Source organism: Heptranchias perlo, chromosome 7 (assembly GCF_035084215.1).
Source record: "Heptranchias perlo isolate sHepPer1 chromosome 7, sHepPer1.hap1, whole genome shotgun sequence".
NCBI classification, from domain to species: domain Eukaryota; kingdom Metazoa; phylum Chordata; class Chondrichthyes; order Hexanchiformes; family Hexanchidae; genus Heptranchias; species Heptranchias perlo.
The window spans coordinates 60,809,881-60,833,958 of NC_090331.1; the positions used below are offsets into that span (position 1 = coordinate 60,809,881).

The 24,078-nt window shown below is 41.6% G+C and overlaps 1 long non-coding RNA gene across 1 annotated transcript; it reads left to right on the forward strand.

Moving 5' to 3' along the window:
• On the forward strand, positions 1-23,190 carry LOC137323327 (uncharacterized). Its single transcript, XR_010963350.1, has 3 exons — positions 1-123; positions 271-369; positions 22,546-23,190. It is a non-coding gene; the product is annotated as an uncharacterized lncRNA (long non-coding RNA).
• Positions 23,191-24,078: the final 888 nt, after the last annotated feature.

Consider the following 24,078-nt stretch of genomic DNA (forward strand, 5'->3'; position numbering starts at 1 on the left):
ACCAAAGCAATGCTGTGAAGACGTGTTTGCCTGTGAAATGCCATACATCTTACCATTACCTTCAGAAGGCTGAGCTCAAGAGGATCACTGCTGTCTGGTTACAGTCACAACACAGATCACAAGGTCAGTTTTTCAGCCACTGAAATTATTTCAAAAAGATAGAAATATTGTCAGTAAGATTAGATCATATTCCTTAAAGGTGTCATTTGGTTTCTAGGGGTTTATTTATGAGGCATTGCAACTTTAATAACTGAACTATATTCATTTTAGATTTGAAGTCAACAATCAACCATGAGTGTGACTAAATCAGACAAACTGGAGCCCGTGGGCCTAACTGACCCCGCATATGATTAACGGAAAGCTCTATAAGTAAGTAGAAACAACAAGATTCCCGTTACCACAGCTAATAGTATGGAAGGTTATTATTCCTTTCAAATTAATTATTTTGTGCACTATACAAGGAATCTTTGAAGGATTTTTGCTGCGTTCTAATAGGCTTCACATTGTCCTTGTCATTCTAACTTAATAAAAGAACCATTCATTTAAAAAAATCTGATATCCCCATGTTTCATTTAACAGAAATTACATTTGTCACATTCATTTTAGATGCCTGACTCTTTTCAGTTTAAAAAAAAATTGGATTCACATTTGTTCCGTGCAGCAATAAAAAGACAAGGATAGTCATTTCCAGCATTGCTGATTTTATGCATAAGTGTGAGGATAAATTTTATGCAGACAGGAGGTTTGATATGTACAACTTATGATAACAAGAACATCTGTCACAGAGTAAAGTCTTAGATTTTGCTCTTTTAACATAACATTGTCAATTTTTATTACAAAATAAATATTGCAAATGTTGTTCAGCCAGGTTGCATCCAGATTTCAATAATCAGATTTGTCAGAAATAGGCATATTTGTTATTCTATTTTTACAAGCGTGCAGCATATTCTCGTGACTGAATTGGCTTATACTAAAAGCAAACAGGAATGGAGTAGCCTGTCTATAAACTGAGGGCAGTTGAACTAATGATTTTCATCTGTTGAAAACCTTCAAGTAGAAATTAGTTTTGGCCTGTTTTTGGGTCCAAAATAGACCACTTGCGGCAAGTGGGCCTGAGCCTCACCCAAAATTGGGCCTTGGGCCTCATTTTAATAGAGGTGAGCTGTTGATGCCTCTCATGCTTCCAGAGGCAGCTCACCCAAATTTGGGCTTTCTGCCTCACCAGCAGCAGCCCTCAGCTAAGTCCTGGGAGGGGAAGCTAAAAAACTTTTCCTACCATTTCTCTGGCAGCCTCCAGCAGTCCCTTTTAGGCATGCTCCACCTATTTTGCAGAAGGGTCCTGAAACAGGCATAGGACCCTTCTTTGTATATTAAAATTGGACCTATGCTGATTTTAGGCGGCCGCCAGGGTGCGAAAAATGGCAAGGACCAATTTGGCAGGGGCCATGTTGCCGGCACAGAACCTCACACCTAGAAATTGGTAAACATTGTGCCTATTTTCTGCCCAAAAAAAGGGGAGAAACACAAACCAATTTCGACCTCTCGGGCTATAAATTGGGCTGCATTGCGGCTGTTTTGTAGGCGCTATGTGGCCTCCTAAGGATCCAAAATAGCGTCCGGAATGCACGCACACACTTCTAGCGAGATGTGCGCTGGACGTTATCTTGGTAAAGACGTTTGCACACGCACAGATAATGAACGCCGGCAGCGTATAAAGTAGGGAGAATATGCGTTAGATCAGCGTGCAATGCTGATTTAAAGGGATAGATGCAATTTTGGAACTCAACGCTCCAGCCAATGCACTGTCTTAACCTCGCACAGCTCAGCAGGTCGTAAACAGCTTGGAGGAACTCCCCCCCAACCCACCAGCGCTATTTAAAGGAATCATGCAGGAGTTACAGATTATTTGCTGGTTTATTGCTTCTGGCTGCTGATGCATTTGTGCCTGTTTTTGGAGGACTCTTATACTTGAATACTAGGACTAGGAGACAGCCTAAAAATTACAGTCAAGACTTTCAGGAGTGAAGTTAGGAAATGCTTCTATACGGAATGGGTAGTCGAAGTTTGGAACGCTTTTCTGCAAACGGCAGTTGATGCTAGCTCAATTCTTAATTTTAAATCTGAGATTGATAGATTTTTGTTAACCAAAGGTAATAAGGGATATGGGGCTAAGGTGGGTATGTGGAGTTAGGTCACAGATCAACCATGATCTCAATGAATGGTGGAACAGGCTCCAGGGGCTAAAGGCCTACTCCTATTCCTATCTTCCTATGTTCCTATAATAAAGTTTCAATACTCTACAGGGAGTGGGCTGGCTAGCTGACAGGCAACAGCAAAGGCACTGGCAGTGTGGCAGGGGTGGGACAGGAATGCTGTCATCCTGAGAGAGGTCAACAGGTTCACGTTCCACTTGCTGCCTCCTGTTATGCGCCACATTCCACTGCAAGAAAGCAGGACGTGTGTCGGTGAGTATTCTGCAAGATGGTTGGGTGATGTGCCTGTCATGGGTGAATAGCTGCCAGTGTGTGTGACCTGTGAGTTGTGGGTGTGCGGTTTGCAACAGTGGTAATGTGTGAGGGTGAGAGGAAGCATCTGATTGGAATAGTTCGTACTGATTGAAAGAGTTTGTTGGTAGGTAGGTGGGTGACTGGGGGTGTAGTGCGTGGTTGCCTTTAAGAGGTGCAGGCTGCCTTTACATGATGCTAGCCACTCGCGATATCGGAACCTGCCTGCTGGTGAGAAGCCACTCAACAGCACAGGTAGGCCTATCTGCTCGCAGGTATCAGGTAAATGACCAGGCAACACAAATCTCACTTGCTGCCTGCATCTCAACGACCGGGCGCGGGTTAATCGCGCACCGCGATCACCGTGCCCGCATTCGGGGGTTATCAAATTTAACCCCACCTTGTGTCTTAGATTCCACACAGAATCATTTTATTTTATGTCAGAATTTCCTCTAATCATTTGGTAAATCAGCACTGGAAGGTATTTATACATATAGTTTTGAGCATCTAATTGCCTGTAATATAGCAGAAATTGTGCTGGAAAATGACATTGGTTGCCATGGAAGTTTTGACACAGTGCTATATTTGACAATGGCAGTGCAGTGCAGGAAAGGACTATATGATCTGAATTCAACATCACAAGTTTTAAGGATCTTAAGAAATAGACTCGAAAAAAAGAAACCTTTCAAAACTATTCTTTATAAGTACAGAAATGCAACACACACAATAGAATCACTATCCTTTATCTCTCTTCAGAAATCTCTTTGTATATCACCGTATTTAATCACTTTTTGATCTATGATTAAAGACTTGTAATCAGAATGTGTCTTTTGGAGAATGGGAAGAGGATATGTTTGTGTTACGGATCTGTACCATATTTTACAGCAGTTAGATTTTATTTACAGCTTTATCTAGAAATTAATCATTAACAAAAAAATAGATCCACACAACTGAAATTTGAGCATTCTGAAACTGTTCATCTCTGAAAAGCCTGGTCTTGGCTGTATAAATTAAAGAATATGTATAAGTGATACAATTGCTGACTCAGCCAGAGACCTTTGATTTGAAGTTTTCGCAAAGTGTGAATTTTACTCTGACCCATCTAAGCTGAAGGATTAAAACTAATACATTATAAACTCCAAAGATGGTTTCTTCATGATCACATCCTCTTGTTCAGCAAAATATATTACTTTTCTTCTCGGATTTTGCTTCCACCACACAATATAGCACATGATGCCCTTTGAAGTTTGGTAAGTTAGCTAAACAGGCCATTGAAGGGAGAAGAGCACTTAATCATTCATGTTCTAAATCCTTTGAGAATCATATCTCTGAAAAATGTTGAGATGACTGCACTAAGATTATATGAATGAAGAAGATTGTAACAATTTACAGCTGATGGCTAACACTTTTGATTTTAATCAATACTGTCTTCGTAAGAATTCTTAAAATTAGTTGAACTGTAAGCCTAAAATTTTTTATTTCATTTATGTAAATTAAACTAATCCCATAATTTTGCACATTCTAAAATTGGAATCTGATGCCAAAACTGAGCTGTCTGAAGTTAAGTGGCACTGGGCATCGAGGTGTCAGAGAACATCAATTGGGAGTGCAGCTATTCTATAATTGATTCCACTGGGGCCAGTATCAGATCCAGGACTGTTAGTAGCAACGCATGGAGGTATGAAGTCTTTGTACTTAACTCCCCAGTTACAAAAATTATTTTGCCCCCTTAGATCTCCAAGCCTTCAACTTTAACTCAAAGTGATTATATGCAGGGCAACGGGGAAGTAACTTGTAAAGTGAGTAAAGTTATTAGGAACATAGGAACAGGAGTAGGCCTTTCAGCCCCATGAGCCTGTTCTGCCATTCGATTAGATCATGGCTGATCTGTATCTTAACTCCATCTACCCGCTTTGCTTCCATATCCCTTAATACGTCTTGCCTAACAAAAGAGTATCAAGCTCAGCATTGAAGTTATAATTTGACCCAGCCTCAACAGCTTTTTGGGGGAGAGAGTTCCAGATTTCCACTACCCTTTGCATGAAGAAGTGCTTCCTGACATTACCCCTGAATGGCCTAGCTCTAATTTTAAGGTTATGCCCCTTTGTTCTGGATTCCCCCACCAGAGGAAATAGTTTCTTACTATTTACCCTCTAAAATCCTTTAATCATCTTAAACACCTCAATTAGATCACTCCTTAATCTTCTCTATTCAAGGGAATATAAGCCTAGTCTATGTAACCTGTCCTCAGTATGTAAACCTTTTAGCCCTGGTATTTTTTGGTACATTAGTCTCAGAGAGTCAATGGGGATTTGATCCTTGGTTAAAAAAAGGAAATTTAAGAATCAATTTCATAGCTTCAGCATCTCTTGACAGAACTTACAACTCAGTAGGTGAAAATTACAGTAGTATGGCTCTTTCTTTAATTGCTCATTGGATCTCGGCTTTTCTTCTCTTTGAACCAATCATTATTAGGTCAAGTGTTTGCAATACTACTGACAAGTCTTATCCCAGACAGAAGGGTTTTGATGTAATTTTTATGTCGTGCTTCCACCTCTACCTTTCACCTCCCTGTTATACATATTGGTATAGGTTGAATTACGCTAATAAATTGCTGAAAATTACAGAGATAATTTCTAGTCAGAAAACCCAAGGAGCTTGAAATTAATATTTTTCAGGGAGGACGCAGGCTGATGTTTCCTGATTATTACAATAAAATCTGATGTATAAGTCGAACCCATACATACATTGCTCTCCTATTTTACGACCACCATTTTACCAACACAAGTTGAAGTCATATTAATGTATAAGTTTTCCCTTTCATTTAAAGGACATAAAAACATTTCTGTGTGGAATGTTGACTTAACTTTTTTAAATCGAAAATGGGAGAATGTCAGTTTTTCTCTGTAAGTAACAACATGCTAACTAATTAATTGCAGAATTTTGCAACTTGAGAACAAACAATTTCTAAAAATGCAACTTTCTTAGTGGGTTGTTAATCGCAGAGAAAATCAGGCATTCTTCCGTTTTTTGTTAAAAGACCTTTATTCTTAGATTTTACAGTACTTTGAAGTCAAAGCAGCAAAAGAAACCTACCTGTACAGACTCAATGGGACGAATGCTGCATAGCTCTGGCCTGCAAACTGGTCGCAGGGAATAATCACAGTGCCGAAACAGATAGGCCTGAGGCCCGATTGAAATTGGGCCTCAGGCCTCATTTTTTCTTTTTCTGAAGCATAATAACATCATTAAGATGTGAATTATGGCATTGCTTTGTGTATTTACAAGCAGTAGGAGGAAAAGTTCCTTTATGCTCCTTTAAAATCAAGCAACAGTGTCTTTTTTTCCTTGCCATACTAACTTTTTGATAAGAAACAAAAACAACCTGAATATTGTTCATCAGTTGACTCTTCTCTGAGCTACCCTAGTCTAACATTGATGAGATTTTGTACAATTAGACAAATTTTTCACTTCCATTGTTGTGCTGATCAAAAAAGCCACATCAAAGCTATTCTGTCTGTGTCACTATTCATCTTATAGAATCATAGAATCATAGAAGTTACAACATGGAAACAGGCCCTTCGGCCCAACATGTCCATGTCGCCCAGTTTATACCACTACGCTAGTCCCAATTGCCTGCACTTGGCCCATATCCCTCGATACCCATCTTCCCCATGTAACTGTCCAAATGCTTTTTAAAAGACAAAATTGTACCCGCCTCTACTACTGCCTCTGGCAGCTCGTTCCAGACACTCACCACCCTTTGAGTGAAAAAATTGCCCCTCTGGATCCTTTTGTATCTCTCCCCTCTCACCTTAAATCTGTGCCCCCTCGTTATAGACTCCCCTACCTTTGGGAAAAGATTTTGACTATCGACCTTATCTATGCCCCTCATTATTTTATAGACTTCTATAAGATCACCCCTTAACCTCCTACTCTCCAGGGAATAAAGTCCCAGTCTGTCTAACCTCTCCCTGTAAGTCAAACCATCAAGTCCCGGTAGCATCCTCGTAAATCTTTTCTGCACTCTTTCTAGTTTAATAATATCCTTTCTATAATAGGGTGACCAGAACTGTACACAGTACTCCAAGTGTGGCCTCACCATTGCCCTGTACAACTTCAACAAGGCATCCCAACTCCTGCATTCAATGTTCTGACCAATGAAACCAAGCATGCTGAATGCCTTCTTCACCACCCTATCCACCTGTGACTCCACTTTCAAGGAGCTATGAACCTGTACTCCTAGATCTCTTTGTTCTATAACTCTCCCCAACGCCCTACCATTAACGGAGTAGGTCCTGGCCCGATTCGATCTACCAAAATGCATCACCTCACATTTATCTAAATTAAACTCCATCTGCCATTCATCGGCCCACTGGCCCAATTTATCAAGATCCCGTTGCAATCCTAGATAACCTTCTTCACTGTCCACAATGCCACCAATCTTGGTGTCATCTGCAAACTTACTAACCATGCCTCCTAAATTCTCATCCAAATCATTAATATAAATAACAAATAACAGCGGACCCAGCACCGATCCCTGAGGCACACCGCTGGACACAGGCATCCAGTTTGAAAAACAACCCTCGACAACCACCCTCTGTCTTCTGTCGTCAAGCCAATTTTGTATCCAATTGGCTACCTCACCTTGGATCCCATGAGATTTAACCTTATGTAACAACCTACCATGCGGTACCTTGTCAAATGCTTTGCTGAAGTCCATGTAGACCACGTCTACTGCACAGCCCTCATCTATCTTCTTGGTTACCCCTTCAAAAAACTCAATCAAATTCGTGAGACATGATTTTCCTCTCACAAAACCATGCTGACTGTTCCTAATTAGTCCCTGCCTCTCCAAATGCCTGTAGATTCTGTCCCTCAGAATACCCTCTAACAACTTACCCACTACAGATGTCAGGCTCACTGGTCTGTAGTTCCCAGGCTTTTCCCTGCCGCCCTTCTTAAACAAAGGCACAACATTTGCTACCCTCCAATCTTCAGGCACCTCACCTGTAGCGGTGGATGATTCAAATATCTCTGCTAGGGGACCCGCAATTTCCTCCCTCACCTCCCATAACGTCCTGGGATACATTTCATCAGGTCCCGGAGATTTATCTACCTTGATGCGCGTTAAGACTTCCAGCACCTCCCTCTCTGTAATATGTACACTCCTCAAGACATCACTATTTATTTCCCCAAGTTCCCTAACATCCATGCCTTTCTCAACCGTAAATACCGATGTGAAATATTCATTCAGGATCTCACCCATCTCTTGTGGTTCCGCACATAGATGACCTTGTTGATCCTTAAGAGGCCCTACTCTCTCCCTTGTTACCCTTTTGCCCTTTATGTATTTGTAGAAGCTCTTTGGATTCACCTTTGCCTGATCTGCCAAAGCAATCTCATATCCCCTTTTTGCCCTCCTGATTTCTCTCTTAACTCTACTCCGGCAATCTCTATACTCTTCAAGGGATCCACTTGATCCCAGCTGCCTATGCATGTCATATGCCTCCTTCTTATTTTTGACTAGTGCCTCAATCTCCCGAGTCATCCAAGGTTCCCTACTTCTACCAGCCTTGCCCTTCACTTTATAAGGAATGTGCTTACACTGAACCCTGGTTAACACACTTTTGAAAGCCTCCCACTTACCAGACGTCCCTTTGCCTGCCAACAGACTCTCCCAATCAACTTCTGAAAGTTCCTGTCTAATACCATCAAAATTGGCCTTTCCCCAATTTAGAATTTTAACTTTTGGGCCAGACCTATCCTTCTCCATAGCTATCTTAAAACTAATGGAATTATGATCACTGGTCCCAAAGTGATCCCTCACTAACACTTCTGTCACCTGCCCTTCCTTATTTCCCAAGAGGAGGTCAAGTTTTGCCCCCTCTCTAGTCGGGCCATCCACATACTGAATGAGAAATTCCTCCTGAATACACTCAACAAATTTCTCTCCATCCAAGCCCCTAATGCTATGGCTGTCCCAGTCAATGTTGGGAAAGTTAAAGTCCCCTACTATTACCACCCTATTTTTCTTGCAGCTGTCTGTAATCTCCTTACATATTTGCTCCTCAATTTCCCGTTGACTATTTGGGGGTCTGTAGTACAATCCTATCAAAGTGATCTCTCCCTTCTTATTTTTCAGTTCTACCCATATGGACTCAGTGGGCGAACCCTCGGATATATCCCCTCTCACTACTGCCGTGATGTTCTCCCTAATCAAGAACGCAACTCCCCCTCCTCTCTTACCTCCTGCTCTATCTTTCCTATAGCATCTGTACCCTGGAACATTGAGCTGCCAGTCCTGCCCCTCCCTTAGCCATGTTTCAGTAATAGCTATAACATCCCAGTCCCATGTACCCATCCATGCCCTGAGTTCATCTGCCTTGCCCATCAGACTTCTTGCATTGAAATAAATGCAGTTTAATCTAGTCTTCCCTTGGTCTTTGCCCTGCTTTCTCAGACCATCTGTCCGGTCATGTTTTGTACACTCTCCCTTACTGCCTTTTGTTTCTGTCACCACTTTATTTCCCACTGACTTCCTGCATCGGTTCCCATCCCCCTGCCACATTAGTTTAAACCCTCCCCAACAGCACTAGCAAACACTCCCCCTAGGACATTGGTTCCAGTCCTGCCCAGATGCAGACCGTCCAATTTGTACTGGTCCCACCTCCCCCAGAACCGGTTCCAATGGCCCAGGAATTTGAATCCCTCCCTCTTGCACCATCTCTCAAGCCACGTATTCATCTTAGCTATCCTGTCATTCCTACTCTGACTAGCCCGTGGCACTGGTAGCAATCCTGAGATTACTACCTTTGAGGTCCTACTCTTTAGTTTAACTCCTAACTCCCTAAATTCAGCTTGTAGGACCTCATCCTGTTTTTTACCTATATCGTTGGTGCCTATATGCACCACGACAACTGGCTGTTCACCCTCCCCCTCCAGAATGTCCTGCAGCCGCTCCGAGACATCCTTGACCCTTGCACCAGGGAGGCAACATACCATCCTGGAGTCTCGGTTGCGTCCGCAGAAACGCCTGTCTATTCCCCTTACAATCGAGTCCCCTATCACTATAGCTCTGCCACTCTTTTTCCTGCCCTCCTGTGCAGCAGAGCCAGCCACGGTGCCATGAACCTGGCCACTGCCACCTTCCCCTGGTGAGCCATCTCCGCCAACAGTATCCAAAACGGTATACCTGTTTTGGAGGGAGATGACCGCAGGGGACCCCTGCACTGCCTTCCTACTCTTCCTCTGTCTGTTGGTCACCCATTCACTATCTCCCTCAGTAATTTTTATCTGCGGTGTGACCAACTCACTGAACGTGCTATCCACGACTTTCTCAGCATCGCGGATGCTCCAAAGTGAGTCCATCCGCAGCTCCAGAGCCGTCAAGCGGTCAAACAATAGCTGCAGCTGGACACACTTCCCGCAGGTGAAGGAATCAGGGATACAGGAAGGAGCCCTGAATTCCCACATCCCACAAGAGGAACATGACACGGCCCTGGGATCTCCTGCCATGACTTAACCCTTAAATTAGCTTAAGAACAACTACAATGTCAAGAGAAAAAAAAAGGAAAGAAAAACTACTTACCACTCCCTTTAAGGAGTTTACTCCTTTAAATTGTTCTCAATTTAGAGAATGTTAACTACACTAGGGACCTTGATTCACTAAAAAATTAACGCTACTTCCTATAAGACCTGCAGACCTTCCCTTTCCTTTTACTTCAGTTACTGTAGATAAGGAGAAATACTCACCTGAACCTACTCACCAATCAGGTGCCTCCCCTGTGTCGCGTCCCGATCTGATTCCTGACGTCACTTCGAACTCGGTCGCAGCTCCGCTCGGCTCGGCTCCTCTCAGCTGTTCTCAGCGCTCTGAAATCCCGCCTTTTATCGGACGCTCCCTCCGCTCGGCTCGGCTCCTCTCAGCTGTTCTCAGCGCTCTGAAATCCCGCCTTTTATCGGACGCTCCCTCCGCTCGGCTCGGCTCCTCTCAGCGCTCTGAAATCCCGCCTTTTATCGGACGCTCCCTCCGCTCGGCTCGGCTCCTCTCAGCTGTCATCTTCTTAAGCATACATGAAAAGGAGAAATGTAAAAAATGATGGCCCAAAGAGATAGAATGCTACCAAAAAATAGGACAAAAGTAGTTTGGAGGACAAGTTTATGGAATGCGTTTGAGACGGATTTATAGAACAATATGGCGAGGAACTAACTCAGGAACAGGCTATTATAGATCTAGAATTGTGTAATGAGATAGAGTTAATTATTAACTTGTCGTTAAGGATCCTCTGGGGTAGAGTGATCATAATATGATAGAATTTCATACTGAGTTTGAGAGTGATGTAGTTAAGTCCGAAACTAGGGTCTTAAATTTAAACAAAGCCAATTACATAGGGAGGGGCAAGTTAGCTACAGTAGATTGGGAAATTAGATTAAAAGATATGACGGTAGATAAGCAATGGCGAACATTTAAAGAAATAATTCATAATTCTCAACGAATATGCATTCCCTTGAGGAATAAAAACTTCACGAGAAAAGTGATCTAACCGTGGCTAACTGGAGAAGTTAAGGTTAGTACTAGATTAAAAGAAGATGCTTTCAATGTTGGCAAAAAGAGTAGTAAGCCTGAGGATTGGGAGGGTTTTAGAAATCACTAAAGGATGACCAAGAAATTGATAGAGGGAGAAAATTGGATATGAGAGTAAATTAGCAAGAAATATAAAAACAGTTTGTAAGAGCTTCTACAAGTATGTAAAAAAGAAGAGATAGGCATAAGTAAACTTGGGTCCCTTGGAGGCAGAGACAGGAGAAATGGGAAATAAGGAAATGGCAGAGACGTTAAACAATTAATTTTGATGCATTAGCTTTGATCTTCCAGAATTCCCTAGATTCCAGTACAGTCCCTGTGGATTGGAAGGTAACAAATCTAACCCCACTATTCAAGAAAGGAGGGAGAGAGAAAACAGGGAACTATAGGTCAGTTAGCCTGACATCAGTAGAGAAAATGCTAGAATCTATTCTTAAGGACGTAGTAACAGGACACTTAGAAAATCATAATATGATTAGGCAGAGTCAACACAATTTTATGGAAGGGAAATCGTGTTTGACAAATCTATCAGAGTTTTTTGAGGGTGTAACTAGCAGGGTAGATAAGGGGGGGGCAGTGGATGTAGTATATTTGGATTTTCAAAAGGCATTCGATAAGGTGCCACACAAGCGGTTGTTACACAAGAGTAGGGCTCATGGGATTGGGGGTAATATATTAGCATGGATTGAGGACAGAAATCAGAGAGTTGGAACAAACGGGTCATTTTCAGGTTGGCAGGTTGTAACTAATGGGATATTGCAAGGATCAGTGCTTGGTCCTCAGCTGGTTATAATATATATCAATGACTTAGATGAGGGGACTGAGTGTAATCTATCCAAGTTTGCTCACGTTTGCGGATGTTAATTGAATGGGCGAGAAGGTGGCAGATAGAGTATAACGTGGGGAAATGTGAAATTATCCACTTTGGTAGGAAGAATAGAAAAGCAGAATATTTTTTAAAAGATGAGAGACTAAGAAATGTTGGTATTCAGAGGGATTCGGGTGTTATTGTACATGAATCACAGAAAGTTAGTATGCAGGTACACCAAGCATTTAGGAAGGAACATGGTATGTTAGCCTTTGTTGCAAGGGAGTTGGCATATAAGAGTAAGGAGGTCTTGCTACAATTATATAGGACTCTGGTGAGACCACATCTGGAGTACTGTATACAGTTTTGGTCTCCTTACCTAAGGAAGGATATACTTGCCTTAGAGGGGATATAACGAAGGTTCACTAGATTGATTCCTGGGATGAGAGGGTTGTCCTGTGAGGAGAGATTGAGTAAAATGGGCCTATATTCTCTGGAGTTTAGAAGAATGAGAGGTGATCTCATTGAAATGTGTAAAATTCTTAGAGGGTTTGGCAGGGTTGATGCTGAGAGGTTGTTTCTCCTGGCTAGAGAGTCTAGAACTCGGGGTCATGTTCTCAAGATAAGAGATCAGCCATTTAGAACTGAGATGAGGAAAGATTTCTTAACTCAGAGAGTTGTGAATCTTTGGAATTCTCTTCCCCAGACGGCTGTGAATGCTCAGTCGTTGAATATATTAAAGATTGAGATCAATAGAATTTTGAACACTAAGGGATATGGGGATAGGGCAGGAAAGTGGAGTTGAGGTAGGAGATCAGCCATGACCTTATTGAATAGCAGAGCAGGCTCGAGGGGCTGTATGGCCTACTCCTGCTCCTATTTCTTATATTCTTATGTTCCTTTCACCTCTGGAGCCTGTTTTGAATCTAGCCCTAAATGAAGGGGTAAAAGTCTTATTCTGTGCCAGCTGTGTAGTTCAAAGAATTTGGGAAATCTTAATCCAATTTCTATTGAACTTGACTCAGCAACATAAAGCTATCCATAATTAGGCAGTGAAGGCTAGATTTTCTTCTTTTGTCAAAAAAATGGGCAAACTGCCCATTTTTCATTGTAATTAATGACCACTAATGAAATTATGGGAATGCATGGCTCTAAAATTTACAAGTCCAGAAAATGTGATTTCATTAGTAGGAGTGGAAAAATAACATCTAATCACGACACATCTGCAATAATTAATTCTTAATGCTTCCTAAAAATAAAATGTGTGCCTTGGCAAGCTTGTTTATCTTGTGTATATGATCTAGAAATGGCTGTTGGCATAAAATAATTCTGGCCGGCAATTCTAGGAGTCCATCATTTCACCCCAGTGCCACCTGCTGTATGCCTGTTAGGAAATTACTGTTACACGTTTGAGCTGGTGATGCGTGTAGTGCATATACTCTGCATTAGTCTTGTTATGCTTGTTAAGTCCCCAATTATTGCTTCCAATATTCATTCATAATAAATGGGTGTTACAGCTGAGGCAGGTTCTCGCGTGTCAGGAATCAAAAGGAACTGCTGTTGTTTCATACAGAAAGCCCATTACAGTGGGAGTTGCGTTCTGTGCTTCTCCGCCACTTGATTTCATACTGGAGGATGAGCAGGAGCAGGGAAGGGCTGCCAGAGACATGAGGTAGCACCAAAGGCACAGGTTAGATCCACCAATAAGGCATCCATCGCATTTACAGGCCCAAGCACTGCTACTGGGCAACATCTAAAAGGCACAGCTTCACGGTTGGCAGGAAGGCATCTATAGAGCTTTACCATTTACTTGAAAGAGCTGCAGACAACCTCGAACACAGGGATGGTACTGCCATTGGGCATCAAGGTGACTACTGACCTCAATTTTTATGCCTTTGACTCTTTCCAAGCTAAGTCTGAGGGCATCAGCAGTATCAAGCAATTTCCATCAAACAAATGACAGAAGCTTTATTCAGGAAGGCCAATGCCTTTGTCCCCTTTGCCACCAGGCAACAGCAAGTTGACAAGGCTGCCCAATTCCAAGGGAATGCTGCCTTTCTGAATGTACCTGGGTGGGTGCTTTGTGGCACACAGTTGACCATCCAAGCCTTTCGCCATAATACAATGGTCTACAAGGAGAAAAAGGGGTTTTACTCCACCAATGTGCAGCCGGCTAGTGATGGCAGCACTCATGATGCTTTGATTTTGTGTCAATCATCTGTGGCAGGCACTGCAATCCTGTCTAATGACACCCTACAGTAGCTACAGACAGTAAGAGCACAAATACTATGCGGCCCATCCAACTACCTGGATTATTATTGAGCATATCATTGGAGTCTTTAAGCAGCGCTTCAGAAGTCTGAACAGATTAAGGAGCACATTACAGTACAGCTCCCCAAGATCATTATAGCCTGCTGCATGCTGCATAGCATTGCTATATAAAAAAGCCTAACCATGGGGGAGGAGGTCAAGCCTGAAACAAGGCCAGAGCAGGATATAAGTCCTGAAACATCAATGCAACCAGAAAGATTTCCCCAGATACATTTAGCTAAGTGCCTGAATGGTTCCCTTAAGGAATCATTCCATTCACATGAACACAATAAAGTGGCCCAAAACACCTGCATGTTCTCAACTATCATCTTTGCTATGCTGCTATCTTATTCTACACATTCAGAAATAAAGTTCAAATACAGTGTAACCAATTAATTACCCTACTTAATGTCATGTGTGAGTGATGTTAGTGAGTTTTCCCACAGTGTCACTGTGCCATCTAACCCCTAACCTACAACTTCTAAGTGATTCCATAGCGGGAAGAGTAAATGTGTTGGCTGGCTGTCAGTGGGAGCCAGTTGGGATTCAGGTGGCTATGTGTATTCTTGTGCTGGTTCATAAGAGCCATGCAACTGATTCAGCTACTTCCATTGCTTACTGTGTCTATTTGGTCCGGCTTGCTTTGTTGCGCATCTACTGTCACTTGCGGATGGGATGCTGAAAGGGCTGGATGTTGTGTCACCTTCATTCATGCTTACTCCAGCCATGCCCTTGCTATTGGGCCCCCACTCAGCATGTCAACTAATCTGTGCTGGAGTAGATCTCAGTGCAGCAATGAGGTCTGATAATCCCTGACTTACAGTTCTATTACCTGATCACCCAGAATACTGGAGCCAAACAAGTGAACCTCTTCTATATTGGAGACCAAGGCTTCTTTAACAGCAACCTGAACATTCATGAGAGATACTACCACTGCTCTTAGGAACTGTGTCACTGAGGAGTTCACTGCAGATGCCACTGGAGTTGCCACACATTCCATGGCAGACTGCAGTGCAGATAACCCTTCATCCATGTCTGCATAGATGTGGTAGTGGACTTGTCCATACCCCTTGGCATACCTTGCAGGGTATTTTGTACTGGCAGAATAATTGTTGTAAATGATCCTGCTCAGTTAGCCCTCCTCTGTGAGGTCAGAATCCTTAACTGCTGTACCTGAACGAAGGAATTATGCTAGTCCTCTGAGCAACCGGCACCGGCTCTCCTCTGTCTCCACCACTTGCTCCTCCTTACTCATGAACTAGGACTCTGTGTTATCTCCTCAAACTTGCTATCTTTATCCTTTAATGTATGTGTACCCATGCTGGTGCTCACAAAGGTGGTGAGAGTGATGTCAGGTGTTTGAGGTGCTGGCTTGCTGAGAGACAGTGGCTGTACTGTGCTGGCACTCTGTTACCCTGACCTACAAAAACAGATGAGGAAAAATACTACCTCAAAGAAGCACCTTCAAACAGTCCTTGCTTTGTTAGATATTGTGTTTGATATTTTTGTGGTTGACTGTTTGTCTTTGTGTTAGTGAGTCTATAAAACAGAGAGGCCTGAAACTTCACTCACTCCTACTCCCGTCATGCTCTTGTGCTCAATGACTTCAATGGAAACGGAAATCAGGAGAGCTGTTTAACAGGTGGCCAAGCCGATATTGTACGTTTTACACTGTTGCCCAAAGTCAAAATTAACCCCTCTCTCTTCAATTTAACTGTGCAACTGTGGAATGCTTCATGAGTTCTTCATTAATGACCTTAACAAGGCCTCAACAAGAAAAAACAGACTTCTTACTAATATTTGTTAGGGGACGGGATCCTAAAAGCATTATTAACCAAAAACAAGCACTTTGTTAGCACTTTCCATCATCATCACACCACTCTTCACTCACATCTATTGTTTTTTACTAAAATCAGGCAAAGAAAGTAAGGTTGGCCCCAAAATTGGTAATCTGACTCAGGCCATAAAGATGGCTGGTGTGAGAATTGGAAGCTTTAGACTGATATAGTGAGGGTTCTCTTCTGATGTTGAAGTTAAAATAAATATTTGGGACAGGGTAGAAGGAATGTTATTCTATCTCTACCTGTGCTATATCTGACCGAGCGTATTTGATGCTGACGCAGGATGCACATTTTCAAAATCTTTTAAACTATTTACTGCGATTATTTTTACATTTCACCCCTGACACTTCTGAAGATATTTATATATCTCATGTTCCTCATTGAAATCTACGTTCAAATGCTAAAAACTTGATCCGAATGCTGTATATTTATCAAAAACATATACTTTTCCTACCATTTCTAGAATTGCTGCCAATTCCAGTTTGTGTATTTTGAACACTGAATAATAATAATGAAAATTGCTTTATCCAAATGAAATATCCAGTGACTAGAAACATGTTTACCTGATGCGCGAATTTTCCAAAATGTCAGATCACTCATTTAATTTTCAACTTTGATCCCCCTGTGTTGTTCTGGTTATGTAATGGCATAAGCCATTTGTGTCAGAAATATGCTCTGAACTGGTATAAAATTCTCAGTCTCGTATGCCAGGGGTAAACTGCATTCCAGTATTGTTGCATCTCCCCCATTTTTCATAATCTAATATACGGTGATAAGTAGACCTGTAGTTTCTATTTCCACAGAAACGAAGAATTTTCAGTATTTGGTCCCACAACAACCTCCTAAAGGTCACATATTTAGAAGGCAGCCATTTGTCAGCAGCAAGGTAATCATGTAACTCAAAAATAAATTATTTGTTGAAGTGCAACTTTCACAACATAGTAATAAATAAGTAATATGATATCATTTATATTCTTGATTTCAGCTGAGAAAAGAAAACTGATATTACTGTCACGCTACGCTAGAGGCTTCCGTCTGGGAGGAGTTTTCTGGGTTATTTTTAGGTCCTATGACGGACCAGGCCATGGGCTCAAGTGCAATGTTGTGGCCATTAAACAAACACTATGAGACCCAGTTATCCACGATAGATATATATTTTTAAAAGTTATTAAGCACAACAACAACAACAACAACTTGCATTTATATAATGCCTTTAACGTAGTAAAATGTCCCAAAACACTTCACAGGAGCGATTATCAAACAAAATTTGATAGAGCCACTTAAGCAAGTAGGTTTTAAGGAGCGTCTTAAAAGAGGAGAGAGAGGTAGAGAGGCGGAGAGGTTTAGGGAGGGAATTCCAGAGCTTAGGTCCCAGGCAGCTGAAGGCACTGCCTCCAATGGTGGAGCGATGAAAATCGTGGATTGAGAGGCAAGAATTGGAGAAGTGCAGAGATCTCAGAGGGTTGTAGGGCTGGAGGAGGTTACGGAGGTAGGGAGGGGCGAGGCCATGGAGGGCTTTGCAAACAAGGATGACAATTTTAAAATTGAGGCGTTGCTAGACCGGGAGCAAATGTAGGTCAGCGAGCACAGGGGTGATGGGTGAACGGAACTGGGTGCAAGTTAGGATACGGGCAGCAGAGTTTTGGATGAGCTGTAGTTTACAGAGGGTGCACGGTGGGAGACCAACTAGGAGAGCCAGCAAGAACAATAGCACAGTAAGCAAGCAGTCAAAGAGGCACACTTACAATAAAGACATCAAAGGGGATTCTCAAGGCACTGCATGGAGAACTAGTACACACCCATGTGGGGGATAAACTGAATCCCTCTAGTCTGGATTTATAATTTGGCTCCAAGCCAATCACAGCATGTGCACGTGCTACACCCCCTGACCTTCCCAACTCCTCTGGGTCTGTATAATTTCCCCTTCCTGGGGTTAAGAGAAAATAACAGCAATATTATAAGTATGAAATGAAATTTTGGCAGAATTTACGTTGGTTTCACTATGTCCCACATCAGAATTTACGCATGACCCTATGCATCCAAATACAACTTTGTCAAATCTCGGATTAACATGTGGTTTATTACAAAAATAGTATTCACTTGAGAAATACATCTAAATAAACAGATATCTGCATTGATTAAAACAAGATCTGATGCATTATACAGGATTTTATCTTTAATAGCTCTCCTTTGGGATTTAATACAAGTCCTTCAGTCACTTCACAGGGGACCTCGGTATCGTTCTATGCGAATTGGTACTGAACAAATTCTGGTGCCTGCTCACATACTATTATCCAGTAAAATTCACAACTGGTCAGATGTAAATATCTATATTCTTTCCAGCCTTCTGCCTGAATTGAGTGAGTGTATAGGGGATTTACTATAACTCGGGCCCAGTCTGCTAAGAACTTAACCATTATGCCAAGGATGGCAACATAGAAGAAAATTAATTTCATGCTACTACCCAATACATAGTTCTGTGACTTCAGAACACATGCATTCTCTATGCTCTGTACCTTTAGTGTTTATTTTATTGACCTTTATTACACGATCGGGTACTGTAACAAACTAACTTCAATCTAATTGGAAGTGTCAGCCGTGGCTCAGTGGTAGCGCTCTTGCCCCTGAGGCAGAAGGTTGTGGATTTTCCCACTAAAAAATCTAGGCTGACGCTTCAGTGCATCACTGAGGGAGTGCCGCACTGTTAGAGGCTCCATCTTTCAGATGAGAAGTTAAACCAAGGCCCCGTCTGCCCTTTCAGGTGGATGTAAAAGACCCCATGGCACTATTTCAAAGAAGAGCAAGAGAGTTCTCCCTGGTGTCCTGGCCAATATTTATCTCAAACAACATCACAAAAAAGAACAGATTATCTGGTCATTATCACATTGCTGTTTGTGGGATCTTGCTATGCGTAAATTGGCTACATTTCAAAAAAGTACTTCAATGGCTGTAAAGCGCTTTGTGATTTTCTGAGGTCATGAAAGGTGCTATATAAATGTAAGTCTTTCTTTCTTCTTTAATTAAATGTACTGTCAATAAAATAATACGTTTCCATCTGGCCTGTTGTAAAGGATGTAATGTCTTGTCATTTCATGTCATGCACTGAGGACAAGAAAAGGCCAGGTAGTGGCTCACTTTTTATCAAACTCATTATCATATCCCTGCCCTTCCCCCTCAACCCACATCCTGGGAAAGGCAAAAAAGCCAAGTCCCACAGCCAATTCAGGAAACCTCTATCAAAGATTCTTCTCCAACCCCTCAGGTAGCCCCAAACCCATTGGTTATTAGGAACAATCTTCTGCTATGATCTGATAATTTTCCAAAAATTAATCTAATACCTTTTCAAAGGACTACAAGGAGTCCTCCACTACTCCCTCCAGAATGCTTTTCCATAGGTTGATTGCTCTTTGAGAAGAATAAAATTTCCGCTCAGCCAACCTCATTCCATGCTTTCGCAATTTAAATGGTTGACCCTTACTTTCTACTCGGCCTCATTGCCTGTATGTTATCAGTGCCCTTAGTAATTTTAAGGACCTGAATCAGATCACATCCAAGTCTACACGTCTCCAGCAAATCTAAGCCCAGGGCATGTGATCTATTGCCATACGTCAATATATTTAGGTCGGAGATCATCCTTGTCACATTTCTCTCTACCTTCTCTGAAGCCAAAATGTCTTTCTTCAAATGGGAGATCAAATGACAAGGTTTCACCAGGGCCTCATGTAACCCTATTATTGTGGCTCTGGTTTAATATTGAACAGTCTGGGCAATACAGCCTAGAACGATGTTTACTTTGGCCACAGCCACCTGAAAATGAGCTTTGACCTTTAGGGAATCATCAAGAACACTCCCAAGTCTCTCTCCCTTCCTGTCACCACTAACTTACACCCACCCCCATGTTACAACCACTTAAATAATAACATTGCAATATTATTGGACTTTATCTCAGCAAGAAGCACTTCGAATTTAGGAGTTACAGTGGAAACTATTTTGTAATCAACCTGATCTGCATATGAAAATTAAGAGACACTTTCAAAATACATTGTTCGTTTTATTATCATTAGCATTTCTTCCAAATCTCACATAAAATTTACAGTTTTAAAGCATTGGAGAAATGATATTTTTCTAATGAGCTTATTTACATATGTCTTTGGGATATCATAAATTCGGTGAGTTTTGTTTTTAGTGTATCAAACATTCCTTCCAAGTCTTATAAAGGTAGCCCTTGTGTGTTTCAGTTCGTAAGCTGAATCCAGCAATGTTTCGGCAGTGCTGTTTCCACTGATAGTAATAACCATCCCTTTTTCTCTGTCCTGCCCCCATGCTTTGCCATGTTACATAGGAAAAGCAGAAATGAATCAACAGGCAGGTGTAGTCTTTATTACAGTCGTAAAAAAAAAATCAGCACATGACTTTTCTAATGGTGAGCACAAATATAGAATTAGAAAGTGCAGCTTTCAGCAGGTTGTGTCAGAAATCAGCAAGCATCTCCCTGGGGAGAGCATAAAAGCTTATTTCACTGAAGCAACGCACTGTAATAGAAATTTCATTTTACACATGAATGTGCACTGTATGGTAATCTTATTTCTATTCATTCATCAACTGCATTTTTGCATTAGGAAATGAATCTGACAATGGAGCTTAAAGATTTATGTTTGATTGTACAGCAAAATATCTTTAATCATTTGAACATATCTTCTCTAATAGTGCTTTAAAATGAAATCAGGAATATTCATTGTGCACAGGCTGCTGTACCATTTGGTTTTCCTATTTTGCTGGTTATTTTTATCTCATCTATATTTCTGAAATGTGTATTAAGCATTTGTCAATTCTCTTATTATATCTCAAGTCACAGTGTACAGCTGGTTCATTTTCTAATTATGAACTAGCCAGTATCTTATCTAACTGTTTCAGTGGACATAGCTCTTTGGAGTGATTACTGTATTAAAAAATCTAACTGTACTAACACCAATTGTATGTGGAAATAAGAATCAGTCGAGACGTTATATGAAAGTTATGGTGATTCTCAGGGTGCATGCTTTAGACAGGTCTGATAGGTTATAACAGTGTGCAGGCTGAAACTGAATCGAAATAGTGAACAGCTATGATAGTGCACAGTAGCACAGAAATCGTGATGTTGCAGCACATAACTGTACCAATGGATATAGAGATAATTAGCAATGTACTTTCACAAGTAGGCATCACTGAAGACAATAGATGATCAAGGTAACATGTAGCTGAGCCATACAAACCAGAAAGCCTCAGGCTTGATTCCCAGTCTGCACTGAGCTAGTTGGTCTCACCGGGGTGGCTTTATAGGTGCTATAATTGGTCTCAAGCCCCTGTGTTAGGGAGAAGAAAATCAGCCACCACTCCAACTCCTGATCGCTATTCAGTATTCATCCCTGCACATGTGTGGATGTTGGGTGATTTAAGGTCCGGGTTTGGAGTTGGTTGTGATGATGAATAGTCTGCCAATACTCACTGTCCAGGCTCACTTGAGTGAGGTACTGGAGGTTGACTGATGATAATCTAGTGTGAGTCAACATCTTCATACAATCAGAGAATTCTGGACTTTTTGAAATTTGCCACTATCCATTGGAACAGAAGTGCACTATATCATGAGTAGTCAGGAGAAACGAAGCTACATCATCTGGGGCCACATGGATGCAATCCCTAGAAACTGGCTCAAAAGCAGTAATAAAGAGGCCCAGGATCAAGGCACCTTTGTGTGACCTGTCAACTGGATTTGGGGGAAGGCTTAGCAGGAGGCTTAGAGGAGGGAGAGGGAAAAACAGAAAATAACTTTTAAAAGAAAAATATAAAAAGTAAAGTATGAAACCTGTAAAAAACTATACAGCACTGACACAGTTCGTTTATACCTCTGCCAGTTGCTTGTGGAACAGATGATCATTGATGGAATTAATAAAAGCTGAGCATTAATGCAGAAATCTAAAGCTTGGAACTTTCCACCTGCTGTGCAAGGAGCTCCTGTGGGGAAAAAGATTGACTACGGTTGCTAACGAATCGCAGTCAGCATTAAAATACTTTTTCTCTGTCCGTCACCTCATGGCTGTATTGTACCCAAAGGAGACTGTGCCTGTGTGAAGCATGACAGTCATTTAATTTTCAGATTATGCACCATTAGCACATGCATTAACAAGTTTCTCTTTGTCTGAGCCGAAGGTGATGGATAAAGGTTCCAATTGATAAATTTATTACTATACTTGTTAAATATATCATTGCTTTTCCACTATTTTTATACACCTCTTAGGGATTATATACTTAAGAGAAGCTTATAAAGAATATTTTGCAATAGAAATTAATTCGCATGGCACATATCACGTAAAGTATTTAGAGAACTATAGCTTTTTCATTGAAGGTGAGTCTACACAACTCCAGGTCAGAGGGTTGATGATTTCCCAAGTGCCAGGCATCAGTTTTGACAAAGGGTCCACACCCGAAATATTAACTCATCTGTTTCTCTCTTCACAGATGCTGCCTGATCTGCTGAATGTTTCCAGCAGTTTCTACTATGGTCACAGATCTCTATTGATTCAGCTCTGAAACTGTTTGTGTGTGAGACTGACCAAGGGGTGACTGACTGTCGCTTTGATTTTTCCTGCCTCCCTATAATGACCACTCAATGGCGGCATGGCTGAGATCAGGAATTCATTGTGTGGAGAATCATGGGTGTAAATCCATATCTTACTGCTCCAGCAGAACACCTTGATGCTCCAATATGCAGCAGTATCTTTGCTATATAAAATATTTAATACCCTTATAATTGTTGAAAAACATCACTGAATTGATACTTGCAATGCTATGTTGGTGTTCTCTGAACAACCAATCAGAATCGAGCAATTGTATCACCTGCTGTCAAAATATTATGACATGACCAAAATCAGCACTTGAGCATATGAAGTTATAGCAAAGAGCTGTGATATGTGTGTGCTTGGTTAAAGTATTACTAACTGACATAGTGACTGCTTTGAAATGTGAACAAAACTACCATATAGCTTGTTCCTGTAGTTTATTAAAAAAATCTGTGTAAGACAACCACATCCTGTCCAAAAATCTTACTTCCGATTGTCATGATTTTTTGTCATACTTTGTGTCAATATTTCCCTGTCAATTAAATTCTCCTATACTAATATCAATGATCCTTCCATGACTACTGCAAGGGGGGGCATCAGAGCACAGCTGATCACTGACGTCTACTCTTTGGTTTAACAAAGTTAGCTTAGGCACCAGTGCTTTAACTTCTTCTCCCCCACCTTCAACTAAAGGACCAATCCTTCAATCCAGAATCCATCCTAGAACATGACAACATATCAGCTCTCTTTGCCGCTGCATGACCATGTCAATAAGAATCTCCCGCTTGAATAAGCCAGCATGGAATAAGTGCACCCTTATCTGTATGACTAACCCTCATGAATAACATTCTGTTTTAATACAACAAAGTACAAAGCGAATACATGTGAACCTACTCTTCCCTTTCACCGTGCGTCCACAGGAAGCTACATGGGCCTTTCCTTTACCTATTCTCCTAGGTGCAATCTGAGAGTCAGTGTCGCGAGAGGTGGTTCGCTGCTCATGTTCTCCAAAAGGGTTTTGGGACTGATATGGTATTACTCTCATGGCAATTCGTTCCTGGGAGAGAGCCGTTTCTGGCTGCACCTCTGAAGCTTGTTCCTAAGCAGCTTGGTGCTGTCCCCCATGTTCCACTGGTGCGATGCTCAGAGGGGAAAGGCTGGAGATCTGGCATGTGCTGCTCTCCTGAGAGACAGCAGTATCACTCAATTGTTCCTTGTCTTTAAATTTGACTTGCATGCAGTTTTCCTCTCAGACCGTGAATATCCTCTCAAGTGACAAAATACAGGAAGACATTAATAAACTTGCAGAATGAGCGTGTAATAGGTAAATGAATTTCAAATAGATAAGTGTGAGGGGTATTGCATTTTGGTAGGAAGAATAAGCAGGCCACATACTGCTTGGATAATAAGAGTTAGATTGGGGTAGAAGAGC